This window comes from Haliotis rufescens, unplaced genomic scaffold (assembly GCF_023055435.1).
Source record: "Haliotis rufescens isolate VD_foot unplaced genomic scaffold, xgHalRufe1.0.p SCAF_11, whole genome shotgun sequence".
In the NCBI taxonomy this organism is placed as follows: Eukaryota; Metazoa; Mollusca; class Gastropoda; order Lepetellida; family Haliotidae; genus Haliotis; species Haliotis rufescens.
In genome coordinates this window covers 23,503,599-23,511,798 of record NW_025963791.1, presented here as the reverse complement: position 1 = coordinate 23,511,798, position 8,200 = coordinate 23,503,599, and positions in this window count along the sequence as shown.

Below are 8,200 nucleotides of genomic sequence, written 5' to 3'. Positions count from 1 at the left end.
ACCATCTCAATGCCCAAGAGTCAATGGAGAAATGAGCTTCCATGTGTGTGAGTGTGTGTCTGCGTGTCTATCTGTGTGTGTGTGTGTGTGTGTGTGTGTGTGTGTGTGTGTGTGTGTGTGTGTGTGTGTGTGTGTGTGTGTGTGTGTGTGTGTGTGTGTGTGTGTGTGTGCGTGTGTGTGTGTGTGCGTGTGTGTGTGTGGTTTAAAAGTTTATTAACATATACCTACATAATGCCCAAGTTTTTTTCCCATAAGACTTACATACACGATAAGTGTGCAGACTACGTTCAAGACCGATATCTCCCGAACGTAATCTGTCGTCATTTATTACCGGTCTTTGATGTCACAATGCAGTGAGCCGTGAAACCTGTGGCTGTGAGATTATAATAATCCTATTGGCTTCCTTTGTGTAGCACACCCTCCTCGACGATATAACCAACTACTTAGAAGATTACAGATTGGATTTGAGTTGTAAAATGTGCCATTGGTTTATTTTCTGTATCTCCCACAGCAATACAGCATATGATAAATCGTGTTGAAAGATGCATAATACCATACTCACTCACCAGCGATTCTTGCCTTTGTCACAGCACTTAAAGTTGAGTTGAGTGAGTGAGTACGTTTTTACGCCGCTTTTAGCAATATTCCCGTCAGAAATGGTCTTCACAACTTATAAACTCCACTGTTGTGACGTGACATGTTTGACTGAAGATAATAAGCTTCTGGGCCAAAGAACGTACACACCCATGTTTGAAGGTGGCTAAAAATCACCGGCGTTTCGGCGACTCTTTTTTTTAGCCTAGTAACGTTTTAATAACGTTTGTAATTTTTTGGTCAAATCGGTTTTCCAAGTGTATACTTTCTTTTGATCGGCAGTTTATTATTTGTGAGTATACAAGAAACAAATCAATCAGCATCATCGACTTCATTTCTATAGGTTAGTTCTTTGATTTGAAAATATATATATATTGTTAAAGAAAGATTCATCATTCTGATTATTTGTCCTGTGTGTAACTGAAGCATTGTATGTGGGTAATTAAAGCACTGTTAGCTGCAAGCTTAATACATCCTGAATTTGAGTAAGTGACCAACATGTTTTTTTAATCACTTGAATAAATCTAAACTTGGTAAAACTGCCACCTGACTTAATACCTCTTTAACACCATTGCTGCTATTAACCTCTTTTTACATGTCGTCTTACACAAACATTGAGCCGATTTTCAATACACCAAGCGTTTGAGATTTCTTTCCTGTGAGACGCGAGCGATCATTCATGCTGTCAATGTGGACACGGCATTCAGTACAATGATCACCAGTGAACCATATCATCTCGTATCTGTAATAACGAATGATTCCCCATTCAGCCGACACCCAACACTTAGTCTACCTCGGTCTCTACAGAAGGCACGGTACCCGAAGGCACCTACCGTATTTCCCGTAATAAGCGCCCAGGGAGCTCTCAAAATTAGAGGGGACACGGGTGGCCCAGTCGTCTAAAGCGCCGCGATTCGCTGTGCAGAGTTGCGTCCCTTGGACACGCCAGAAACCTATGATTGTGGGTTCGAATCCCGTTTCGCCCCGATTATGTTTCTAGGTTTGTCAGCACCATACCCGTGCTCGTGGGTTTCACCTAAGTGGTAAACGTCTGAGACCTGCATCACTTCGGGCTTTCCTCCCACATTAAGCTGACACGCCGCGATATAACTGGAATACTGTTAAAAGCGACGTTAAACCCAACTCACTCACTCACTCACTCACTCTCAAAATTAGAAATAGGGGCTCTTATTAGAATATTATTTTGGTGGGAAAAGAAAGTTGAAAGATCGTAAATTTCGTCTAAAATGTTTATATACGACAGATATATTTTTCCAGAATTTAATTGCCCATACTTAAGGATGCATGTAACACGCGAGTGTGTATTATACACGAATAAATAAGTCTTGTGTACATTGATCAATCGGTGGGGGTGCTACTTGAGATTGTTCACTAGCCAGTCGCCATGGTCGCTTATTAGAGCGGGGCGCTTATTACGTCGAATATGGTATGTTGTATTTGTCGGGTTGATTGTGGTGATCATGTAGGCCTAAAGTGGAGGTCAACGACGTGGATATGAATGTCCGCTATGGTGGCGGTGTATGGCTGTTGAATGGAACATACAGATCAAGGGTAACAAACTTGTTTTGCTTGCTTATTTGTAATACCGGAACGACGCTAGTCTCGTTGTTAGGTTTCCTTTGTTTGTTTGGTGCAGGGGTTGTGCTGGCTGACTTGCTTGATCCATGTCATCGTATCGCAGTTGCGTTGATCGATGTTCATGATGTCACTCACTGGAATGTCTGGTCCAGACTCGATTATTTGCAGACCGCCGTCATATAGCTGTAATATTGCCGAGTGAAGCCTAAAACAACAAACAAACAAACAAACAAACAAACAAACAAACCTAGCCAAAATCTGGCGCAAATGTAGTTCCCGGATAATCGGGGTCCAGACTTTAAAGTCGTAAGACATATGGAGATATACCAGCTCAATGGTTTAAGAGTGAACTTGTTATGCCGAAACACGTGTTTTCTTCTGAAATTGTATATTCAGCACATTTGTTGGTGTCTTCGACCTTTCCCTTGTCTCCATTCCTGGATTCCGGGTTAGAATTGGCACCAGCGACCATGTTTGTCGTACCAGCGTCGTATCCGACTCGCTAACTTGGTGTGTCACTGGATTGTGTGGTCCAGACTCGATTATTCACAGACCGCCGCCATATAGCTGGAATATTGCTGAGTGCGGCGGTAAACTACAAATTGCAACTTCTTTGCTCAGTAGCCTTACCAAACCACATGAAACGTAATAAAATCTCCCTCCCTGCCCGTGCCACATCAATGGCGTTGACTCCTGAGAGGGATGCAGGTAGGGAGACTCCGTGAGTCGGCTAGGTTATGTTTGTAGTTTAACGCCGCACTCAGCAATATTCCAGCTATATGACGGCTGTCTGTAAATAATCGAGTCTGGGCTAGACAATCCAATTATTGACATCATGAGCATCGGTTCACGCATTTGGGATACGATGACATGTATCAACCAAGTCAGCGAGCCTGACAACCCGAGCCCGTAAGTCGCCCCTTACGACAAGCATGGGTTGCAGAAGACCTATTCTACCCCGGATCACGGGTCGAATCGGCTAGGTAAGGGGATGGAGGGATGCTGTCGGGTAAGGTGAAATGGGGTTTAACGTCGCGGTCAAGGTTATTGCACTTATAGAGCATCGCGCAGGTGTGTATGTATATGTTTCTATCTGTCGACCGCCGTCGTGGTCTAGTGGTAGAGTGCCCGCCCGGAGGGCGGAAGGTCGCAGATTCGATTCCCGGCCGCGTCCTACTAAAATACATAAAAAGATTGTACTTGTTGTTACCCTGCCTGGCGCTCGGCATTGAGGGCTAAAATGGACTGGTCGGCTCGGAGTCAGTATACTGTGTCTGTTAAACTTCGATATGGTATCTCAGTGAGCTAGCACTAAAAATCGGCATCAATCTCATCAACTCAACTCATCTGTCTGGCTGCTTGTGCTCGCCCGGACTTACTCTGGTTTTATTACATGACACGGCATGTTTTCCCCCATTAATGCCGAGTGCCAGGCAGGGTAACAACAAATGCATCTTTTTAATATGGCTCGGCCGGGCATCGAAGCACCGACCTTTCACTCTCCATGTAAACGCCACAATAATGTTAACATGTGCAAATTTGTCACATAAAAGCCCAATAGACTTGGGCAATTCTGCAAACGGTAATCAACGGGGACCCCAACCAAACACGTGATGTTGTTACCTTCATTTAGAGAAGTTATCAGTTCTCCCAGGTTTAAATCACCGCAATGGCGCACAGGAAAACACTTGCTGATGGCAAAATTATGCGTCGGCCAGAACAGCTCAAGCTGGACAAAGCCACGGATTTAAAGATCCCATACATTATGCTGAGACCAACGAGAAATGAGAGGATCTGCAATAAATCAAGACCAGAATGAATAAACTTACTGATACACCAATAAACAAGGTTTACTCGTGTAAACAAGCTGACTAAAGTGTGTTTGTTGTTGGCATGGATGTGTATGTCCGCTTTGTATTATGATGGTATATAAATGTCGGTCATTTTATTAAGTCTTTGATTGGCATATAGAAGTGATACACATAAGGAAGAGAATTTATGGATGTCAACTTCTTTATTATTAGGCACACAACATTTCGGAGTATATACTTACTCCTTCATCAGATGAATACATTCTATGATGCAGAGAACATTGTATGTTATTTGGCGGTGGTACACACACACACACACACACACACACACACACACACACACACACACACACACACATATATATATATATATATATATTAATAATTAAATGAGTGGAGTAAGATATATATATACTCTTCCTTATCATTTTATTGATGATATACAGTTCATATCTACAGTAGAAGGTACACTACAGGTTTGCTCAGTCTTTAGGTATTTAATCTATATTAACCTATGTTATAAATATGTACAGACCTCCAGGGTTATAATGTCACCTGTCGTCCAACTGAAAAAATGGCATTATAACAAGGGTGGCATTATAATCAGGGAGGTGAAGACCAGACCTTACTGACTTGATGGAAGAATACTGATGTATTGAAGCATATAGAAGATGTTGTTATAATGGACAAAGTGGATGATTCTGTGTGTAGGGATCAGCTGTGAAAACAGCTGATCTCAATACAATTAGATTTTTATTTAGAAGAGGGAATTATCTCCTCTTCCTTGCCATTGTTTTGTTTGAAATACATTGGCATTGGCATTATAACCAGGGTGGCACTATTACCAGGGGCATTATAACCAGGGTGGCATTATAACCAGGAGATTTTGCACTGGGGAAATCCATTCTGAGAAAAACGCGGCATTATAACCAGAGGCACTATTACCAGGGGCATTATAACCCGGGTGGCACTATTACCAGGGGCATTATAACCAGGGTGGCAATATTACCAGGGGCATTATAACCAGGGTGGCACTATTACCAGGGGCATTATAACCAGGGTGGCACTATAACCAGGGGTATTATAACCAGGGTGGCACTATTACCAAGGGCATTATAACCAGGGTGGCACTATAACCGGGGCATTATAACCAGGGTGGCACTATGACAAGGGGCATTATAACCAGGGTAGCACTATTACCAGGGGCATTATAACCAGGGTGGCACTATTACCAGGGGCATTATAACCAGGGTGGCAATATTACCAGGGGCATTATAACCAGGGTGGCACTATTACCAGGGGCATTATAACCAGGGTGGCACTATAACCAGGGGTATTATAACCAGGGTGGCACTATTACCAAGGGCATTATAACCAGGGTGGCACTATAACCGGGGCATTATAACCAGGGTGGCACTATGACAAGGGGCATTATAACCAGGGTAGCACTATTACCAGGGGCATTATAACCAGGGTGGCACTATTACCAGGGGCATTATAACCAGGGTGGCACTATTACCAGGGGCATTTTAACCAGGGTGGCACTATAACCAGGGGCATTATAACCAGGGTGGCACTATTAGCAGGGGTATTACAACAAGGGTGGCACTATTACCAGGGGCATTATAACTAGGGTGGCACTATTACCAGGGGCATTATAACCAGGGTGGCACTATTACCAGGGGCATTATAACCAGGGTGGCACTATTACCAGGGGCATTATAACCAGGGTGGCACTATTACCAGGGGCATTATAACAAGGGTGGCACTATAACCGGGGCATTAAAACCAGGGTGGCACTATGACCAGGGGCATTATAACCAGGGTGGCACTATTACCAGGGGCATTATAACCAGGGTGGCACTATTACCGGGGGCATTATAACCAGGGTGGCACTATTACCAGGGACATTATAACCAGGGTGGCATTATAACCAGGAGATTTTGCACTGGGGAAATCCATTCTGAGAAAAACGCGGCATTATAACCAGAGGCACTATTACCAGGGGCATTATAACCAGGGTGGCACTATTACCAGGGGCATTATAACCAGGGTGGCAATATTACCAGGGGCATTATAACCAGGGTGGCACTATTACCAGGGACATTATAACCAGGGTGGCACTATAACCAGGGGTATTATAACCAGGGTGGCACTATTACCAGGGGCATTATAACCAGGGTGGCACTTTAACCGGGGCATTATAACCAGGGTGGCACTATGACCAGGGGCATTATAACCAGGGTAGCACTATTACCAGGGGCATTATAACCAGGGTGGCACTATTACCGGGGGCATTATAACCAGGGTGGCACTATTACCAGGGACATTATAACCAGGGTGGCACTATTACCAGGGGCATTATAACCAGGGTGGCACTATTACCAGGGGCATTATAACCAGGGTGGCACTATGACCAGGGGCATTATAACCAGGGTGGCACTATTACCAGGGGCATTATAACCAGGGTGGCACTATTACCAGGGACATTATAACCAGGGTGACACTATTACCAGGGGCATTATAACCAGGGTGGCACTATTACCAGGGGCATTATAACCAGGGTGGCACTATTACCAGGGGCATTATAACCAGGGTGGCACTATTACCAGGGGCATTATAACCAGGGTGGCACTATTACCAGGGGCATTTTAACCAGGGTGGCACTATAACCAGGGGCATTATAACCAGGGTGGCACTATTAGCAGGGGTATTACAACAAGGGTGGCACTATTACCAGGGGCATTATAACTAGGGTGGCACTATTACCAGGGGCATTATAACCAGGGTGGCACTATTACCAGGGGCATTATAACCAGGGTGGCACTATTACCAGGGGCATTATAACCAGGGTGGCACTATTACCAGGGGCATTATAACCAGGATGGCACTATTACCAGGGGCATTTGAACCAGGGTGGCACTATTACCAGGGGCATTTTAACCAGGGTGGCACTATTACCAGGGGTATTACAACAAGGGTGGCACTATTTCCAGGGGCATTATAACCAGGATGGCACTATTACCAGGGGTATTACAACAAGGGTTGCACTATTACCAGGGGCATTATAACCAGGGTGGCACTATAACCAGGGGCATCTAAACCAGGGTGGTCTGTACATTGGATACTTCCCTAAAACTTTAGCGCTGGAAGGTGACATATAAACTGCAGGGCAAAAGAAAGTATATACTTGAAAATAAGACTTGACCAAAATATTACAAACGTTATCAAAACGTTACTAGGCTGAAAACACAGAAACACTGCAAACGTCAGGTCCAAAACACAACAATGATACATACTATGATAATATACATCTCCTTCGAATAACTATTGCTTGTTTTTTGTTCATATTTAGTCACCATCAACCTAGCTTTTGACCGGCAGTTTACTTGAAGTACTGCACACGGATTAATGTTTGGAACCAGCACGATTTAATAGTTGTGTTAGGCGTGTTTAAGTAAAGAAAAAATATGGATACCTCTACGCCTTAAGATTCTATTGAGAAAGCTTTAGCATCCTACAGTTAGAGCGAGAGAGTGAGTATGGTTTAACGCCGTTTTTAGCAATATTCAAGCAATATAAAATCAAAAAGTATGACGATAACTTTTGATCCAGATACTGCTTTGTCAGTTTAATACGTAAACTCTACAATACGCACTTTCAGAAAACTATCAAGCAGATTTCTACCAACCGTCATCGAACATTTTTGTTTAGCACATGAATATTCAAGTCGGAGATGAAAGGAGTTTCAAGACAATTTTAGATAAAACTTTAACCCCCTTCTACCTTGCTTAGAAAAGAACACGCCTGTCTTGATTTATTTGTCGTTCGTCAGCACTCGCTTTTCTGTAAGCTCTCAGAAGCGTGTACCGGACTGACAGTGACAATTGAATAAAAATATTATATAATATAATGGCTCTATTCTTTTTAATTGATAAAACAGCGTGGTATTGGTCCTTACAACCTCCACCTGTTTGTATTCGTACTAAAAACTGTACAATAACGGTACACGCAATCTCTTTAATCTGACCTCTACTATGCATTTATCGACACACATTTCACCGGCACCTGGTATAAATCACAGGCGTGACAGCTACACATAGATTGATGACGTAAAACACAAAAATCATGACTGATTAATGTCAACGTTTAAAGCCGACCATTGTTACCACGTTAATCGAACATACGACGTGGCT